Source organism: Nycticebus coucang, chromosome 6 (assembly GCF_027406575.1).
Source record: "Nycticebus coucang isolate mNycCou1 chromosome 6, mNycCou1.pri, whole genome shotgun sequence".
Lineage (NCBI taxonomy): Eukaryota > Metazoa > Chordata > Mammalia > Primates > Lorisidae > Nycticebus > Nycticebus coucang.
The window spans coordinates 5,643,960-5,665,064 of NC_069785.1; the positions used below are offsets into that span (position 1 = coordinate 5,643,960).

The 21,105-nt window shown below is 46.8% G+C and overlaps 1 long non-coding RNA gene across 2 annotated transcripts in view; it reads right to left on the reverse strand.

Moving 5' to 3' along the window:
* Nucleotides 1–19,900, reverse strand: part of LOC128587451 (uncharacterized) — a 53,465-nt gene extending 33,565 nt beyond the window's left edge. For both annotated transcript variants that reach the window (XR_008380598.1, XR_008380597.1), the window contains exons 1-3: nucleotides 19,451–19,900; nucleotides 13,700–13,878; nucleotides 13,185–13,284 (exon numbers count right to left, since the gene is read on the reverse strand). This is a non-coding gene — a long non-coding RNA (uncharacterized LOC128587451). The remainder of the gene's footprint in view (nucleotides 1–13,184; nucleotides 13,285–13,699; nucleotides 13,879–19,450) is intronic.
* Between the last annotated feature and the right edge of the window lie 1,205 nt (nucleotides 19,901–21,105).

Sequence of the window (21,105 nt, forward strand, 5' to 3'; positions counted from 1 at the left end):
CCCCGAAAAAAACTGCCCAGACCTTTATTTGTAATTTACCCCATTTTTAAATAATCTAGTTGGATTCTCCTGGGTTTTCCTCCTCCAGTCTCCTGATTTGGTCTTTAGTGTTTTAGTTTTTTGCCAATAACAGTCTAGGAATTTGTCATCTGACTTTCCAAGCACAGAGACATTTGCTCACCCTGGAAAGTGAGTTGCTTTCTAAGGAGCTCTGAGGAACATTCTGATTAGGAATCGTTAGTTATAACTGTTGCGGGCATTTGGAAGCCAAGAGGTCTTTTTATACTCCACACATCTGGGTGGACAGACTTGCTCAAGTTTGTACAGCTGAATTTTGTCACTGGGGGTGGGAAGAGGAGGACAGCAGGGGTTATTCTCATTAGGGGAACTCTGTTGATTAGAACTGGTGCTGAGGCTCTCCTGGGTCTCTGAAGGATCCCCCCTCCGAATAGGGCAGTGGCAAAAACAGGACTTGGAGTCCCGACTTACAGGGTTTTCTTCTGGCCTCCCTGACAGCTCCCCCTGCGTCTCTGGTGCTGGACCCTGGCTTCCAAGTGTGGGGGGCCCTGGCACCCTCTCCGCGGTCTGGACTCATGCCCTGGGTGACTTGTCTCAGCCCCATGTGTGCCAAAACCCCCAAGTGTGTGTCTCCCATCTTGTCTTTTTCCTCACACTTCGAATTTGTTTATCCAACTGTCTGCACAGTCTTTCAAACTGGATTTTTTTAGTTATTCTTTTTATTTATTTTATTAAGTCATATACACATAGATCATGAATACATTTATGCATATGTGGGGTACAATGTGTTGATCTTTTTATACAATTTGGAGTGCTTACATCAAACTAATATAGCTTTTGCCTCATTTACTTGATTGTTGTGTTAAGACATTTATGTTCTATACTTGACAGATTTGACTTGTACCCCTGCAATATGCTCCATAGGTGTGGTCCCACCATTTACCCTCCCTCTATCAAACCTTCCCCCCCCCACCGCCCCATTCCATTTCTCTCCTTCATCCTGGGCTATAGTTGTGTTCTGTCTTTCATAAGAAAGTGTGAGTAAATATAAATTGGTTTCATAGAAGTACTGAGTACGTTGGGTACTTTTTCTTCCATTCTTGAGATACTTTACTCAGGAGAATATGTTCTAGGTCCATCCATGTAAACATAAAAGAGGTAAAGTCTCCATCTTTTTTAAGGCTGTATAATATTCCACGGCGTACATATACCATAATTTATTAACCCATTCATGGGTTGATGGGCACTTGGGCATCCTCCATGACTTGGCTATTATGAATTGAGCTGCAGTGAACAATCTGGTGCAACTATCTTTTTTGCAAAGTGATTTTTGGTCTTTTGGATATACTCCTGCTGCCGTTGGATCAAACTATATTTGAAACAACAATGTTAAATTGAATGTGTCTAAGATCAAACTCATTATTTTTTCTACCCACGTAAGTTTTCGGCTTCTTCCGTCTTTCTGGGCATAGTAAATGACTTCACCGGGGTCCAGTGGCTCCTCTCCACTGTGTGTCTGACTCGATCTGCAAATCCCATCCTGTGCCTTCAAGATATACCCCCAGCCCTACATTTCTCACCACCCTCCCTGCAGCTCCTCCCCAATTCCCACAACGGCCTCCCAGCCGAATGCCCCGCCTCCCACTTGGCCCTTGCAGCCTTCCCAATCTTGATCTTTCCAGAATGTTAATCCGATCGAATCATCCCTGTTCTCCTGCCATCCACAGAGCAGACCCTGAATCTTGTAAGGCCCTATTGATCTGTCTCTGGAGGCCACTGGGTCTCAGTTCTTCCTCGCCTTCATCCCCGTCCTTCCACTGTATCCGCACTGGGCACACCCTGCATTCCCACCCCGGATTTTTTTTCTTTTTTACTTTAGATTATTAGGTTTATTGAAAACATCCTCTTGGCTCAGCTGAAAGGTGTTCTTCAGTACGTTTTCTGGAGAGATGACCTACGAGTGGAAGAACATTCCAGTGGAATTAGAGTGAAGGGAATTCCAAGTTCTGAGGGGAGTGGTCCAAAAAGAGACACCCAAGTCTACAGATGGCCCATGAGACACAGGATGAGTGGAACGTGAACCCTCAGAAGGTGGCCAGCTGCCAGCAGTGGCCCTCGGGTCCGGCAGTAGCAGGTGAATGCGGGACCTGCTTCCCTCCGGCCCCAGTCCGGGTCCTTTGACCACTTTTGAAGGTTGCTCTTCCCTGATTCTGGAACACTCTGCCCGCAGTTTTCATGCCTCTCGTTCCCTGGCTTTGTCCAGGTCTCTGCTCCTACACCACTGAGAGGCCCCTGAAAGGCTCCTCTCGCTACCTGGTGTTAAATCTCACTCTCTGAATAGAGCAGCACTGTATGAAATTGCCATTTGGGGAGGTAAAAAATGGTAGGATATTGCCCATTCCAATTGTTTCAGCACACACACACACACACACACACACACACACACCCCGTCATGGTACTTAGCGCTGGTGGTTTTGCCTCAGACATTTACCAGTTTATAAACTGACGTCTCCCTCACTGGAGCATGGGCACCTCCAGGGCGGCGAACGGGGCTGTCCACCCCTGAGGGTACCTGAGGCAGAGAGGTGTCTGCAGACCACCTGCTGTCTGCTTCCTCCATTTTATCCCCAGTCCTTTGGTAAACGAAGCTCATTACCTTCTCTGTCAGCCACACCGGTGCTTCTGAGGCCGATTCCTTCCCCTGCTTCTCATGTTCCCCACTCCCAGAGCCTCCTCACCAGCGCACTCTTCAGACCCTCTCATCCCTCTCACTGTTTTCTCATTCAGGTGCTTGATTGTGGGACTAGATCGCACTTTCCTCTGAACTTCTGACAGCTGTGTGGGGCCCATGTCGGGCGCCGGCCATGGCCTTTCCACAGTGTTTTCCTGAGCATTTCAACACCTCATGCAAAAGAGTCTCTGACTCACTGACCAGGTCTTCCTGGTAGGTCAGAATTAAATCTAGGAAAGAAGTTCCTTTTGTTTCTTCCTCTTCCTTCTGCAAAATGAAACCGTCAGCATGATGAGGTCAAAAAGATGTATGCTCTGCTTTTGGAGAAATGAGAATTTCAACAGAAAGGCAGAGGGCTGATACGTTCCCATCACCGCTATGGCTGCAATACGTCGGCTCTGTGACCTGGTTGGGAAGACGTTACCCAGAGCGCCTCCTTCCTCTGCTGAGGCTGCTCTACGCCCTATGCCCTGCCAGGTGCTTTCCAACGCACCAGACAGGGGAGGGCGCCTTCAGCTGTCAAGGTGACGGATGCTTAGGACTTTTCCTCCAGGACACACCCAAAGCATCTCACTGGCGTTCCCAGTGAGACTTGATTCAAAGTCTTGTTAGAGTCCCAGGCTATAAATGGAGGAAGGGGTGTGGGGAAGAGCCCTGAGCAGGAATTAAGGGCCTGGATTTGGAGTCAGCCCTTCTTGTTTTGGGAATCCTATTGCTCTGTGTATATTATTCAGAAAAACAGAAGCCAAACCAGGTATTTCCCAGAAAAATACTTCAGTGGAGGGAGCTGGTTAAGTGGGTATTGGTGACCCAAAAAGGTCAGAAGGGCACAGCTAGACACAGGGCAAGAGCAACTCGGGCAAGCAGCTGCTGCCCCCAGGTCAGAGGAGCAAAGAGAGGGGAGGAAGTCCCCAGAGCCTACAGCTTGCAGGAAGTGGCGTGAACCCCTCGGAAGGAGGCCCAGTCTCTGGGGAGGGAGTGCCTGTCAGCTGGGCTGGCATTTCTCAGGGTCTAGTTCTGAGAGGGTAGAAAACTGCTGCTGCTGAGGCAGAAGCCACTGTTGGGGTGATGCCGACAGGAATGGGAGGTGCATAGGAGAAGCCAGAAAGTGCTTTCCTTTCCTGCCCCTCAAAACGTCCAGCGGACGTCTGTGGTTCGCAGAGTCCGAGCCTTGGCATCACAAGGCCAAGGTTGAGAAGGTGTTTTTGAAACAGAAAGAACATTGCTCAACAGGCAGCACAATGACCTCAGGAAGATGGTGACCTCTGCAAGCCTGGATTCCTGCACCTGTATATCATGGGAGGAACTCGCGCTCTCAGGGTCCCTGTAGAGACTGAGAGAGACGAATGCAGGTGGACAGCAGCGGCCCATCGAGGCCCCCGACACCCATCTTCAGCCTCAACCCAGCAGCCAGAGGGCGGTGAGGACAGGGAACAAGGTGGAAAGAGGAGGAGGAGAAGATGAGAGAAGGAAGAAGGGGAGGAGAGAAGGGAGGGGTGGGAGCCCTGGGCCACCGGCAGAGAGAAGGGCCGGGACCTGCGGACTGCTCTCCGCTCTGGGCAGGCTTTCCCTACGCTGAACAAATTACATGCTCCAGGTGCTTTTAATGACTCCTGGGGATTGTTATGATTTTTGCAAAATCAAGAGAACTAATAAGCATAGCTGGAGGTATGCGATCATTTCCTAAAAAGCGAAGGCTCAGGGTTTGGCAGAAGACAGCAGCAGGAGGTCTTAATGAGTTAGAGGACAAATTAATCCTGCCTCCTTTCTCTTTTTAACAGTTTTGTTTTCCTGTGTCTTTGGCTGACTCTAGCAGCTGTTCAACTGTGTAATTAAGTCATTGCTAAGAGAGCCACGCTGGGGCGGTACTATCTGGTGAAGTGTGAAACATCTGATTTCCTTAAGTGCTGAGTTTAGCCATTGATGTCACTGACATTTCACTGTGACACTTATTTTGTTTTTATTGGGAAGGTACATTCTCATTCTTTCAAATGCACATGTTGGCCTTTAATTACCCTTCTAATTTTTTCAGAGCAATTTTTGCGAAACCAGGGATAAGTCAAAATTTTGTGTTATTTTCTAATATGAGTCCTGTTGTGGATTGCAGCACAAGACAAATCAAAATATTTTATCACCAAAATGTTTGGGAAGGATACGGCTACTGAGCACATCATACCTCACTGGTTTGAGACGTTCCATTCTGGCGATTTTCATCTTGAAAATGAGCCACATGGGTGACATGAGACCAAGGAGCAGAGTGATGAGCTGAAAGCTGTAGTAGAAGTGAATCCATCTCAGCCCGAGTGTGAATTAGCCGCACCGTTTCATGTTCCTATTCCAACCATCTTGGACCATTTGAAACAAATGGGCAAGACGCTGGATAGGTGGGCTCCACAAAAGTTAAAGAAGCATCGGAGAAGAAATGTTCTCGAAGCTTGTCTTTCTTTGCTGTCACAACATAAAGGCAAACCATTTCTACACCTTATTGTCACAGGTGCTTTAAAATGGGTTCTTTTTGACCATCACAAGCATTGGGCACATGGGTGGGTGAAGATGAAGTGGTGAAACACAGCCCCAAACCAAATATTAAAAAAAAAAAACAAGAAAAGCTAGCAGGGTCTGTCTGGTGGTCCAGCACTGGTATTACCCACTGCGGCTTCATGGAACTGGTCAATTATAGCCGATGTCAACGGCAACCACTGGACAAAACGAGAAGGATGCTTGTGCTGAAGCAGGCCAACTCTCTTACAAGACAACTTCCCCACCACATGTCATACAAACAACGCTGCTCAAACTACAGAAGCCGGACTTGGGAACTCTCTGTCATCCGCTGTATTCTCCAGACCTCACACCTGCTAACTGCTGCTCTCCAGGCTTGGGACCACTCTTGCAAGGAAAAACAGCTGATTCTCAACAAGCTGTAGAAAACACCTTTCCTGATTTCATCACCACTCACTCTCCAGGTGTCTTCACTGCTGGCATGAACCAGCTTGTTAAGATGGCAAATTGTCTCGATGGTTTAGGCACACACTTTGGTTCACTGTACTGCTTCTTGTTTGAGATATAATAAATGAAAATTTTGATTCAAAACCAGACATTGTATTTAATAACCTAAAGGTTTTTTAATTATAAGTTTTCTCTTTTTTTAATTATAAGTTTTCTTTAAGGTCAGGCTAATAAATGTTCTAGTGATTCTTGGCTACCGAGTTAAATCTTACATTAATAAATATTCTGAACAGTTATCAAACTTCCGCTGCCCCATCCTCAAGGAAGCCGGCAACTGGAAATGCTGCCGGTATTCAGATTCCTGCTTCCATCAACAAACGCAAGGAGGAATGAAATCCAGAGCTGGCCCAGTGCCTCCAACAATATTTTTCAGACTAGCTACTATTGAGAAAAATAGACAAGACTAAATCTAGTCTAAGAAACTGAAACTGTTATTGTCCGCTATGGACAGGAAAGTCATCACGCCTCCACAGGTGGGGTCTCTCTTTGCCTTTGGGTCTTATTTCTTCATGGGTGTTGTATGTAAATTCCCTGTAATATAAAAGGGTCACTTTCTGGAAGTGTAAATTAAAATGTGCTGCTTTTATATACTTGTCAAATTAGTTTCTCTGGCGGACGAAATCTGAATTAAAGGGCTGCTTTTAAATAAGGAAGTAATAAAACATGTTTCATTTTGTCTGTCTTTACACCAGCCACATTCCTTTTAATAATCTAATTTCTACTTTTCTTATTTAGAGGATGATATTAGATTTGCTTTCCTGACAGGTTCATTTTCCGGAAGTTCACGACATCAAGCTAATCCATGTGGGAGATGGACAGGGCTTCTGCTTAGACCCGCCAGTGTCCTACTGCCGAGGAGACCACTTTCTCTTTGGGGACGAGATGTGATTTATCAGGACTAGTTGGGCTAAGTGCCCTGTGCCGGAAGTCACTTAAGAACTATCAGAATTACAGAGGAAACAGCACCCTGTCCATCTCCTCTAAATGAGTAAATTTGTCATGAAATCAGGTTTTGTGATTTTCCTAATAAAGAATTGAGCGAAAGTAACAGAATAATGAGTTGAATCTAGTAGAGTCAAACTTAGGAATTTAAAATTTGGCGTGTAACAAGCCAGTCTTATAAAGGATAGGGAGATGATGTTTTAAGCATTTATTGAAGAAAGTAACAGGAGCAAAATTTGTTTTTTTATAATTTTTTGTTGTTGTTGTTCAGATTATACTCATCCTCTCCCCTGTCAGGCTCCTTATGGAAAGAACATGGGATCTGGGGCCAAAAGGCCTTGGTTTGTTAGTCTATTTCCAGCCAGGATGGAGTAACAGGCCCTAGATTTAAAATTCCTACCTGAAGCAACCAAAAATAAATAAATAACTAGAAAAAAAAAAGTGACAGAATGGGTTTAAAAATATAGACCTTAGAAAACAAAGTTTGGTGACTCTTGACAGGTGGTAAAAAAAAAAAAATGGAGGGAATCTTCAATCTATATAGGTCCTGAATAAAATCTCAGAAGCTTGTTTTGCAGAAAATGATAAGCTGATTCTAAAATTCATATGGACATGCCAAGGACTAAGGATAGTGAAAACAACTCTGAAAGAGAACAAGGCTGGGGGCTCACCTGCCTGAGTCAGATGCATTGCGGGCAGCCCCTGGATTACAAATGAGATAGGTTCTGTAGGTTTGCTCTGAGGTTGAGTGTGTGCATAAGTGGAAACAGGTACATTTACCTATTACTGTAATAGCCTCCACTTGTAAATGCAAGTTGCACGTCAGTTGGATATTTGTAACTCAGGGACTGTGTGTATAAAACCATAGCAGTCAGACAGTATGGTATAGGCATAAAGGTAAAGGAACCACTGGAATAGAGATTATAAAATTAAAGTTACATATAGCTGGTCAATTGATATTCAAAAAAGATACAAAGAAAATTCAATGGATAAGCTGGAAAAATTGGATATCCATTTGCAAAAAGAAAAAAGCAAATAAAAAAGAACTTTAATATACATCTCACATCACATAAAAAAAAAAATCAACCAAAATCATCATATATCTAAAAGCAAAACTACGAACTTTCTAAAAGAATACATAGATAAAAATCTTTGCAGTGTTGGATTAGGCAAAGACTTTTTAGATGTGACACTAAAAGCATGATCTATAAAAGACAACTTGGATAAACTGGACTTTATTAGAATGTAAAATGTCCATTCTTCTAAAAACACTATTAAGGGAATGAAAAGACAATATACGGAATGAGAGGAAATATTTGAAAAATCACATATCTGCTAAAATATTTATGTCCAAAATATATAAGAAACTTGCAAAAGTCAATAACAAGCAAATAACCCAGTTTTTAAAACGGGCAAAAGATTTGAACAGATATTTCACAAAAGAAGATATATGAATGACTAAAAAGCATATAAAAAGATACTCAACCTCATTAGTCATTAAAGAAATGCAAATTCAAGCGACAATGAGATATTACAATTTCTAAAATGGAAAAGACTGGCTCAGCGCCTGTAGCTCAAGCGACTAGGGCGCCAGCCACATACACCAGAGCTGGTGGGTTTGAATCCAGCTGCAGCCCGCCAAACAACAATGACAACTACAACCAAAAATAGCTGGGCGTTGTGGCGGGCACCTGTAGTCCCAGCTACTTGGGAGGTTGAGGCAAGAGGATCACTTGAGCCCAAGAGTTTGAGGTTGCTGTGAGCTGTGACACCACAGCACTCTACCCAAGGTAACTGCTTGAGACTCTATCTAAAAAATAAAATAAAATAAAATAAAAAATAAATTGAAAAGATTGACCACACCATGTGTCAACAAGGACAGGGAGAAACTGGAACTCTAATAGCACATAAAATGATACAACTACTTTGGGAAACAGGTTAACTGTTGATTAAAAATTTAAATGTATATTTATCATGTAACCCAGACATTTTATTTCTAGGTTTTTACCCCAAAGACATGAAAACTTATGTTCATTACAAAGACTTGTACATCAATTTTATAAAAGCTTGAATCACAATAGTCCCTAAATAGATTTAGGAAATAATACAAATGTTAGCATTTGGGGAGGACAAGGTGAGTGGATTGCCTGGGCTCATGAATTCAAGACCAGCCAGAGCAAGAGTGACATCCCATCTCTAAAAATAGGAAAACTAGTCTGGCATTGTAGCAGGCACCTGTAATCCAAGTTACTTGGGAGGCTGAGGCAGGAGGATTGCTTGAACCCAAGAGTTTGAGGCTGGTGTGAGCAATGACGCTATGGCACTCTTCCCCAGGGTGACAGAGTGAGACTCCATCTCAAAAAAAGAAATAATCCAAATGTCCATCAACAAAAGGATGAATACATTGTGATCTACACAGATAAAGGAATATTCCTCCCAAATAAAAGAGAAGGAACCCCTAACACACAGGACATGAACAACTGTCAAGGTGTTGATGCTGAATGAATAAAACCACAGACAATACTGTACGCTATGTGTTTCCATTTGTATAAAATTATAAAAAATGAAAACTATAGTGACAGCAAGCAGATCAATGGCAGCCCAGGGATGGCAGCAAAGGGTGGGGCGGGGAGGGATTCCCAGGGGCACCAGGAAATGAGTGGAGGGAGGGGGACGTTCATGACCTTCAGGGTGGTGGAGGGGTCACAGGCTTACACTTGCAGAATGTGTCCCATTCTACTTAATACGTGCAGTCTGTTGAATTGCAATTATACTTCAAGAAAGTTGTTTAAGGCTGTATTCAAGTCACAGCTGTATAACCTCAAGGTTCATGACCTCTCTGGGCCTGAGTTCCCTTCAATGAAGATAATGTCAACAATAATACACCGTCACGAGGCTGTCACATCCCGTGAGATTTTGTGGCAACAGCCCTTACACAGGACCACAATCAATGACATATGCAACACCTTGTCTCCCTGCAAAGGGCTTAATGTTCCTATTAATTCCTCCAGCAGTAAGGCAGTGTTCTCTCCCTAGGCCATATCTTTTATCTCTAGAAATCAAAGGACATGATTTTTGAAGCTAACATAGTTAAACCTCTTAAAAGTCATTATAACAAAGTGACATGGGGAAAAGAGAACACACAGAGAGTTAAAGCACCGTCATGAGCACCTGTAGCTTTGCTGAGCACTTGTGGAAGCCGGGCTTGCTCTACCATCAAGGGATTCAATAAACTCAAGCCATCTGGCTTATGTATGACCCCCACCCCCCATATTCATATGATTAAAACATTGTAAAAGAAAAATAGGTTTAAAAAGTATAAACACCATGTACTTTATAGAGTCAGATATGGGTCAGATCCTGACTCCCTGTCCACCGGCTCCCTCTCACCTTGGACAGCTCCCGGAACACAAAGGGGCTGGCACAAAACTTTCCATAAGGTAACAGGCTGGACTCTGGTCACACTTGAATAATGCAGCCCTCCCGGCCCCAGGCCCCTGCTTTCTCTGCTGCCCGCTGTTGTGGTGCACCCAGGTAGTCTGTGGCAGAGGAGCAATCAGGGGGGTTACCTCCCAGTCTGCTGGTGATCACAGGAGAAGGTGCATTTTTTCCTGAACCACTACTAATCAGTATGTATTTATTAATTAGGGGGAAAATGGCACCTAGAGACTAAATCATACCAACTAAGAGCCCATGAAAAACCCCTTTGGGCTCTACTCCAGCGCTACTAATGGCTCGCGGGTTCAGCCAGGTGCCACCTGCTCGCGTGCCCCTGCCCAGCGCGGGGCTCCGAGCTGGACGCGAGGACCACGCAGTCCTTGCCACGGCCGCCCGCAACCACAAGGTGGCGCGCGCCCCTCTTCTTTCGGAAAAGCTCACCAAGTACCTTTTTGAAGCCGAGCCTGCCTCTAATCAGATGAAAATGCATTTATCTTTAAAAATCTTACTATTAAAACGGCAAGGATAAACAACAGCACAAAGGAGACTCTGCCGAAGGATGACGGTGACGGGCGAAGGGCAGACGCGCTGGAGCCGCAGCTCCACGCAGCCTTCCCCAGCAGGACGTGGCCCTTCTCCCGGGTGGTCCTTCCGGTCACTTGGCATCCAAACACCTGTGGAAGGCAGACGCGGAGCCTAAGGCACGCCTAATACCCCCTCAGGAGCTCATCAATCTCGTTTTGCAAGCAGGAAACTATTTTGATTGCCTAAAGTAATTAGAAGCTCTGCACTTAAATTGCCTATCATCACCTTTCTATGAAATCTTGAGGAAGGTGGTTCAGACACAGCTAGATAATTGGAACATGAACTTGAGGGTGGGACGAGGGTGGGCTGGAGGCGTGAACGAATGGGCAGGGCTTAGCTCGTGTAGCTGGTGGAGGACTAGGGCTAGGAGGGGAGAGACATTCCCCTCAGGAGGCCGCAGTGGTGCCAGTGAGGAGCCCTGAGACCCACACAGGCTGCCTCAGACGGACCTGTCTGCTGGAAGGGGGAAGGCGGAGTGGAGGATGGTGACCCTCTTGCCAGGGGCAAGTGGCAGAGGCCGCTCAGAAGGGCTGGACTCCTGCTCTAGGGTAGGGACCGCGGAAGGGTTTGGTGGTGACAGTTCTTACTTTAAACAGATTGCTCTAGTTTTAAGGTAGAAGAAAGATGTGGGAAGGATCTCAGGGGGACCAGTTAGGACACTATTGCAGTAATTCAGGAGAGAGCTGATAGTGGCCAGGACTGGGACACTGGGAAATGACAGAGGGGACAGCATTCAGGAGATCCACTCTTGAGGGCCCCAATGGCTGGTTGAACGCAAGGCAGCCAGGGTGGCTTCTAACTTTCTAGCTTAAAAAGCTAAGGAGATGGCAGTGTCACCACCACTCTCAGAGGGAGAACTGGTTTCAGAGAGAATTCTGGTGATACAATTATCTCTGTGCTTGTTGAGTCTGGGGAGCTCAGGAACGTCCAGGTAGGGCTGTCCGGCAGGCAGGTAGATGTGCACACAGCCAAAGCTTGGAGGAAGGCCTGGGCTGGGCAACCTGACCACAGGGAGGGACAGTTACAAGGAGGAGTGGGTGAGATTGTCCTGTAAACAAGTGAGAAGGAAGAAAAGCGGGGAGTTGAGGAGAGAACTCTGAACATGGACATTTAAGGGATGAGTGGCACAGAGAAGCTGATGGAAAGAGCAGCCTGTAAAGGAGAGGGGACAGTCTGAGAGGTGCGGGGAGAAGGGGGACAGTCTGAGAGGTGCGGGGAGAAGGGGGACAGTCTGAGAGGTGCGGGGAGAAGGGGGACAGTCTGAGAGGTGCGGGGAGAAGGGGGACAGTCTGAGAGGTGCGGGGAGAAGGGGGACAGTCTGAGAGGTGCGGGGAGAAGGGGGACAGTCTGAGAGGTGCGGGGAGAAGGGGGACAGTCTGAGAGGTGTGGGGAGAAGGGGGACAGTCTGACAGGGACGGGGAGAAGGGGGACAGTGTGTTGCCAGACACTGGGTGACCAGGGAGCCTTGAGGAAGAAGGATCCTCAGTTTCAAAATACCACACAGGAGCCCTGCAAGGTGAGGGCTGGAAACTTGCCGGTATTTGGCAAAGACAAGGTTGCAGAAGTCAGAGAAGGAGGGTGGAGTGAACGGCAGGAAGCTGGCGCCTGGAGACAGTGATGGCGTCGCCTCTGGATGATGCCGGGTGAGAAGGCGGGAGAGAGGCCAGCGACGGGGTGGCTGGTGGGGACCAGGCAGGGCTGCACAGGATACCAGGCAGCAAGAGCTTTAGTTTTGTGCGTGTGTTTTGCTAGTGGGCTTGTTCAGAACAGGAGAAGCTGATGTACTGGGGATTCAGGAGAAAGGAGAGGGGGGACGTCCCCCTGAGAGGGCTGGAGGCGCCATGGCGGGGGGTGGGCTCTGGCAGCAGCATGGGCAGCAGGTGGGGTGGAGGCCTCCGAAAGGCTGGGTGGGCAGGGAGGACTTTGTCAGATGAGGGCAGGAAGTGGACTCTGGGCAAGAGAGCAGCAGAAACCCCAGCGGCAGGGGACTTGGAGGTTCCTGGTTGACCCTATTGCGGGCTCTGGGGTCAGGCTGGCCTGGACCCCAGTTCCAGCCCCACCACTTCTCAGCTCCCTGCACTTTGGAAAACTATCAAATCTCTCTGAGGACTCAGTCTCCCCATCTATATAAGGGGACTGCCCTCACAGGATCATCCCGAGAACCAAGTGAGCTTCTGTGCACTCATGGAGTGAGGTGGACAGTAGTGATGACCGTGGGACAAATCCAAGAGCCGAACAGGCCAGATACATTCACGCTACCAATGGTTCCATGATTTTTGGTTTATGTGTCTCTCCATCATCTTCTGCAAGGCTGAATCACTCGAAGGCAGAGGTCAAGAGGGCATGCCCTTTATTTTTCTGTCTTCCTAGAATGCAATCCGATGCCCCGCCCGCCACACAGAGAGCCCCCACTGAAGTCTCCTCACTTCCAGCCTGGGCGCCTCCAGTCCACCACATTACCCACCTCGTCTGTCTGCACCACCGACGTGACGCTGCTTCTTCTCTGCACTAAGTCACCGGACAAAAGGATGACAGCTTCTTGAGCTGGGCACTCTGTTTCAGTTCTGCAAATGCAAAAGCACATTATTATTCATCTCTGAGGTCAAGCAATCTATTTCTGCTGGTTCTAAGTCCCTAAGAATTAAAAAGGGAGAGGTGAGGATGAATATTACCGAAGACATTTCTTTAGGTTAAGTGTTCTTATGGCCGTTGCCACCCTCTGAGTGACTGAGGTTTAGCAGGGTGAACAGGTTGACTCCCCAGGCTGGAGGGATGGAGAACGGGCCTGCACCCTCCATGCTCAGTGGCTTAAGGGGCTCCCTCCAGCTGGAGGCAGAGCAGACTGCCCACTGCTGCAGCCCAGTGCAGGGACAATGGAAGCTGCAGGCACACCTTCCAAAGCTCTGGTTGCCAGCTTTGTCAACCCTGACCGTCCCCCATTCCTCCCTCCGAAAACAACCTTTAAAAAAATTAACATACCGTGGAAAGACGCAGCAGCTCCTTGTCCTTCCCACTCCTCTGCTCCCTCAGGTGCAGTGCACACCTGCAGCTAACACGCCCCCTGCAAATGCATGCTCAGGTAGGAGGAAATCAGGAACCTGGGAAAGCCGGAGCTGCCCTCGCCTCCTCAGATAACCCCGGTCTGGGCAATACAGCCTCTGCAAGTAGGGGCAGGGTTCATAGGGATTTAGTTTTCCCCTCCAGAATCACAAAACGCTCCGGTCCTTCCTACCACTCCACTCCCCTCTAACCAGCAGAGGGCAGACTGCAGTTAGGAACAGGCCCAGATCTCAACAGGACAACCCTGTCCTGGCGCCTCCCTGGAGCTCATCCAGACTCACTAGCTCAGCCCCAGCCTGCAGGATTCCTTTCTCATCTGTAATAGACAGGGGCGGGCACGCCAGAAGCTGTCTGGATTCAGGTCAGGTCGCCGAGTGAATCATTCCCCCATTTTCATTTATTATGTTTGAGAACCGCCGCCTTGAGAGTCAGTCACGTGGGGAGGGGGGCATTCCTGCCTCCTGCTCCTGAAGGCTGATTCTAGGGGTTGGGGCCCCCAGGCTGCATCTTATGCCAACTCTGGGCGCACTTCCGAAGCAGGTGGTGCATGGCCACGCTCTGAGCAGATAAAGCCTTAAGCAGCTGCTCAGATCAGGGCAGTCCCCACACAGAGCCTTCCGTTTGCTCTATGCCCAGGACCAAAGCAGACAGATGGGAATAGGTCCTCATGCCCTGTCCCCACAGTGCTACAGGCCATCAAATACGTGGTGGCTGGCACCCCTGAAGTGACACAGCTTCTCCTGGCCATGTGGACAGACTCCCAGGCTGGGATGAAGGAGCATCCTCCCTGGTCAGTGCAGGATGACCACCACCCAGCCTCGCCTGACCTCTCCTGATGCCGCCCTCTCCTCATTTCCAGCCACTGGTTTCCTTATTTAACCCCCTTGATGTGCCTCCCACCTCCTTGCTGCTCAGAAAAAGTGCCGTGGATTTAGAAGCAGGTAAGCTCTCTGCTCCACAGGACCCTTGTTTGTTGTTCTGCTTGGTACTAAGTACCCTGAGGTGGCGACAGCGTCTCAGGGAGAGTGGACAGGAGAGACGACACAGCCACGGTGAGGTGCAGCCTCCTTCCGGAACTGATAAACGTGCATTTTAGACTTGGAACAGTTTTCTTTCTTCTTATAACTGAGTGTTATTGTATTCATTCAACCCCGATTCCTTCCAAACCTGCTGCACCAAAAGCCTGCTCCAGGTGCCGTGGACAGGCGCTCACCTTGCGCCTGCCGCACCGAGAGCCTGCCCCAGGTGCCGTGGACAGGCGCTCACCTTGCGCCTGCCGCACCTGCAGCATGGGGTGGGGGCAGGTGGGAAGAGGGTAATAAAGAAACAGGGGCTCGCTCTTGCTCAGGCTGGTCTGGAACTCCTAAACTCAAACAATCCACCTGCCTTGGCCTCCCAGAGTGTTAGGATTATAGGCATGATAGCCAGGCAGGTGGTGGGCGCCTGTAATACCAGCTACTTGGGAGGCTGAGGTAGGAGGATCATTTGAGTCCAAGAGTTTGAGGTTGCTGTGAGCTGTGATAATGACATAGCACTCTACTGAGAGTGACAGAATGAGACTATCTCAAAAAAAAAAAAAAGTAAAGAAAAGAATGAAGAAATGCATTAGCAAATCAGAGAGCTGGAGATTGTCACTGGGGCTACTAACAAATGAGTGGGTCACAGGTAGAGGCACACCTGGAGAGGCCAGCTTTGGAATGGATGGTCAGGAAGAACTTTCTAAGGAGGGGTCCCAGGGCTGAGCTCAGGATGAAGGGAAGGCGCAGGGGAAGAGTAGCCTCATCTGGAGGACTGAGTTGTTCTAACAGGTGCCTGACAGCTCAGCACACGACCGCAGAACTTTCACTTGGGGTTAATTCAGTCTTTGTTGGGCATCTTTCTCCACCGGCTACTGTCAGTTCCTCAGGATGAAGTGGCAAACAAGGGGGCCTGGTTCCCGCCCTCATGAACTTCATAACCTGGTACAACTGTAAAAGACAGAGCTCTGCTGACCCCTCATGTCAAAGTTTACCAGGTGTCTTCATCATGGAAAAGCTGTTCTGGACTTTGAATTAGAGTAGCATTGATGGGGAGGGCTTTGTGACAATAGATACCAAAACTCAAGGGGAAAGTCAGCCGTGGAAGTCCTGGAAAGCTGAAGACAGAGTCTAGTGGCTCAGATTAAATATCCAGCCACCATCATTTTTTTACCCATCTTTGGGGAAAAAAAGCTTCTTTTAGCTCTTCTAGTACTCCCCTTATACCGTCCCTGTATTTTGTGTCCTGGATGGGAAAAGAACTGAAAATGCAAAATCAGAGCTCATTTCTTCCATCACTGAATTCAGCCCATCCCCTCATCTTCATTTTTGGTGCTGTCCCCCGGGGTTGGGCTCTCTGTGCTAACGGTCCCTACCCCATGCTTTCCAGACCTTGGCAGCTCTGCAAGGAGAAAGAAATATTTGTATTTTAAACTCTTAGTCACCTGTCAGAGAGATTCTCACTGAAGGCCAATGGTTCGAATAAAAATGGTGCTGAACCACAGGAGAGGTTTGCCCCACCCCTCCCAGGAAGAACTTGCTTCTACTACAGCACAGATTCAGAACTGGCCGATACCGCCAATGCCGTAGCAAAACACAGATTTTCAACAACATGCTCTCAGACCCCTGGCTTTCAGAAAGTTCCCTTTGCATCTGAAGTTCTAATGAAGGAAGAAGAGAAAGCTCAGAGAGGGCTGCTGTGGGGCCAGGAGTGGAACGGCATGCTCCCAAGGGCACGTGAAGAACAAACAGGTGCATTGGGGTCCTGGGCCTTGCCCCTAGAGGTTCTGATCAGAGGTGGGTGAGGTTTGGAAAGAAATCTATACTTAACAAAGCTCTTCTGTAGATTCTGAGCATCACTGGAGTGTATGAGCCCTTCAACTAGGGGCTAGACTGATTACAATCTCCTGACTGGCCTCTCCTTCCCTCCCTCTCAACACTAGGCCTCAGGTTCATCTTTTTGCTCCACTTTCTGTCTTTAGCCCCTAGAGGCCTGTGGCTGAAACCAGAGTCAGTCCCAGCCCCAGTGCCAGGTGGAGCAATTGACTTGGGCCTTTCAGCAAGGGCTTTGGGTTACCAGACATCCAGCTGGTGGCTGTTCTCACCAAGGAAACAGGAGCCAGATCTCTCTCACCGGGCATCAACTCCACGCGTCCCATTGTGCAAGGAGGAAGGGGATCCGCCTCACCTCCTGGCACCTTCACGGCACACAACTCCCCAAAGGCTCCATAAAGCCTTTTCATTAATATCTCAATACCTCTCAGAACAGCCTGCATGATGTTAGGAAGAGCCTCATCCTGAGGAAGAACAGCCTCCTTCTCCTTCCACCTGGTGGGCGGCTGCCCACATTCGCTGCTCCTCGGGAGCACCTTAACAGCCCACCCCTCAAACACCCACCCACGCAGACCCACGCAGACATCAATCCGTCTGTTGGTCCTTTTCTCTTTATGCCGTCCAGAAACCCAGGGTTATTACAGGGTTCCATGCTGTGACTGAAATAATCTACATCTTCTTAAAAAGAAACCTTTTATTTTTATCTATGCAATACATCTCCATAATTTAAAATTCTAAATGCCTCCTGGATGCCTCAAACAACCACCGAAATAGCAGTTTCCTTTTGCTTCCCTCCCTAAATGCCAACATTTCCCATTCTTGAAATGGTTTTAGAAAAATACATAATGGGGGAAGAGGATGAAAACCTACCTAACAAAAACAAAAACACTCAATTGCAATCAGTGTAACCTGGCTTATTGTACCCTCAATGAATCCCCAACAATAAAAAAAAAAAAAAAAAAAAAACCACTGGTATCTCCTTCATATTTTGAAACTTAAAAAAAATGTTTTAAAAGTTTTTAAAGAAGAAAAAAGTATTAACCAGCGTACTTCAGACTAATATTTATTTGTATACTACTTTTTCATGCTTTTTTCAATTTAGGACACTATCAGCTTTCTATTACAGAAGATGAGAATATAGCATTTTTACACACATTCACTGGCTCTCACTCTCTGTACAGAATTTCCCTTCTTTCTCAATATTTGTATTTTTGTCAAATTGACGTTGTAATAGTGTTTCCATTATGATTGCGCAGAGCTGTTCATTGTTGAGCCATCTAAGTGCACTGTAAGTTTGTCTCCAACATTTTGTTCTCAGAGTTGGTAACTTCCTCTTTTTGCTTGCTAAGTTATTCTGCGTAGGTATCATCAAATTTTCCCACATTCTTCGTCGAACTATGAAACCTCTCTTTTTTGCTAAAATAATCTATCGAAGGATTTATGATCTTTTCTTTATCCCTGGTATTTAAAAATTGTTCGATGATGTGTCCTAGGTTGGTCTTTATTACTCATTTTCTGGGCTATCCTTACATTTCCCCCCCCCCCCCACTTTAGAAATGCATGTCTTTCAGTTCTGAGAAATGTTCTTGCAAGATTTTCCCCTCCGTTTTTTCCGTGTCTATCTCCACAGATACATGTGCGCTGACACCCACCATTTGATGTTGAAAATCTCTCATTTTCTGCCCCTTCCGTCATCCATCTCTTTGTCTTTCTTCTGCTTTCTGTGAGATTTGCTTTATCTTCCAACTCTTCACTGGGACATTTTAAAAATATGCTGTCATATTTTTAAAAGCTCATAATCATCTATCTCTATAAAAAGCAGTCCTCTCCAATTTTCTGAGTGAAATATCTTCTATCTCTCTAGCAATATTGATAATAGGTTGTCTATTTCCAAAAGTTTTTTGTTTTCTGCATTATCTCTGTTGCTTTTTTTTCTTGATTAGAATATAAAGAATTTTTAATTTTTTTTTTTTTTTTTTGAGATAGTCTCACTCTGTCACCCTCAGTAGAGTGCTATAGCATCACAGCTCGCAGCAACCTCAAACTCTTGGGCTCAAGCGATTCTCTTGCCTCAGCCTCCCAAGTAGCTAGGACATAGGTATCCAACACAATGCCCAGCTATTTTTTAGAGATTGGGTCTTGTTCTTGCTCAGGCTGGTCTTGAACCCGTGAGCTCAGGCAATCGACCAGCCTCGGCCTCCTGGAGTGCTGGGATTACAGGCGTGAGCCACTGCGCCTGGCCTTTTGATGTATTTTTTTTTTTAAAGGTAAGTTCCCTTTCCCCCATTGTTATTAGCCATTCTCTTCACAGTTACCTGTGCTGGTTTGTCATTGTTCATGCACTTACAGTTAAATACATATGACTATGTACCTTATCTTTTATTCTTGCTGCCCTAGACAGTGTCTTGTCTTTCTTTCTGACTCAATACATGCTGTAGATGTTTTAATGTCTGTGTATCTAAAACATTTGCTTTTCACGGCTGCACATTATACCACAGTGAGACTTTGCCAATATTGGACATGTAGATCGTGTACCATGTTTCTCTTTTCAAATCAATACAGTTAAATATTTTTTGCATGCATGTATTTCCATAGGGTAAATATCTAGAAATAAAATTGCTGAGTTGCAAGCTAACTCTATTCAAATTTTTGATACAAACTACCAAAACTGTCTTACTAAAAACACTGTATTAATTTACATTTCTGTCAAAAAATATGAAAGTACTAATTTCTTCACACTATTATAACCACTGAATGTTATCCATCATTTAAATTTTTGCCAATTTGATAGGTAAAAATCAGCACATTAATGTGCACTTACCTTGCTACTGGTAAGGCTGGACAGCTTCTGTCATAATGAAGAGGCTGCTTTTGAAGTTTTGTAGGGCAGGGCCACAGCAACCTCCAGCAATACCCTGCTGGCTCTCCATTCACTGGATGTTCCACTCACTGCGCGACCTCTGCATTCTAAGTGAGGGGAATCCAACTGTTCCTGGCCCTGTCACTCCTCTAGGGTCACTCCCAGCCCAGATGCTCTCCTCACAGCAGGACCCTGTACTGAGCAGCACTCAGCTTAACCCTGGAAAACCTCTGCAGATCCCCAGGGCCTCCTGTTCTTCCCTGGACTCTTTCTCCAGTGCTCTGGCCCCTCGGTCCACCTAAATTCTCACCTCTACCTTACCAATTCAGGGAGACTGCTGGTCCCTTTGTTTTCCCCGATCTGTGTAGTGACCTGGGCACTCCTGGGCAGTGCAGATGTCCACTGTTTCTGCCTCCCCGAGGGCAGCTCGGCCACACTGCCTACTGTCTGGAAAACATTTCTTATTCATGCTTTTCTGTTTTTAATTATTTAAGATTGTAGAGTAAAACTAGATCCTATCCCTTCATTGTGGCTGAAATTTTTTTTTTTTTTTGCAGTTTTTGGCTGGGGCTGGGTTTGAACCTGCCACCTCTGGCATACGGGGCCGGGTGCCCTACTCCTTTGAGCCACAGGTACCGCCCTGTGGCTGAAATGTTTTATTTGGGATTTTGATTGACATTGATGGGAAACGTTGTCGTGTTTTTTCTTTCCTCTTAAGAACACAGTAGACATGTCCATTTGTTTGGGCTTCTTTTAAAGCCTTCAGTGGATGTTCTTCAGTGGATGTTAGTCTTACACACTTGTACTGAAGTTGCATTTAAAGGCCCCAGTATAGGCTCCTTAACTTCTACCTTAAAGCATTTTATTCTTACCCTGTAGCAATTCAGGAATAGCGACTGAAGGTGACCAGGGAGCTTCTGCTCCTTAGAGTAGGTCCCAGACCTATCCTCTTCTTCGCCCCACTGTAGATCAGAGGAGAAAAGGGCCTGTTCCAGCTGCCTCTTTCATCAAACAGCTCTGAACTGGGGGCTGGGGTATGGAGGCCCCCAGCACGGAAGCTCAGGGAAGAGACTGGCTTAGAGCGGCTTCAGTGCGGCTGGCCTGAAGCTTTCTTCTGCTTTTATCTACCCTGGACATGGAGGCACCCTGAGAAGCAGAACCTGTGGGGTCACTCCCACCCACCTTATTTTTGGGCCTCTTCTTTGACAGATGGTTACTAAGGTACAGAAAAGAAGGTCGTCTCTAACAACACCCCTGGGTTAAATAGCATTCTCGGGCTAGTTAGGGAGGTTGGGGACATGTGTTCTAAATGTCAACCAACCGATTTAGAAGCAAACCTAGAACTGAATCTTCCTACTTAAGCTGGGAACTGTCTGTCCTTATGAAACACGTCTCTTGCAGTGATGACATGAACTGAGGAGGCCTCAGCTGACTGCAGTCCACACCGGATGGGTAAACACCCAACCTAAGAAAGGAGCTGGCTAATTATAGCTGTGCTGTATTCACAGACCTTCAGTTAATCTCCTGAGAGTAGACAGCTTCATCACCTACCATGCCTCACAGCATCTTTTCAGAGGTCAGGCTTCTCCATTAACTCAAATTACGAAGTCTTAAGA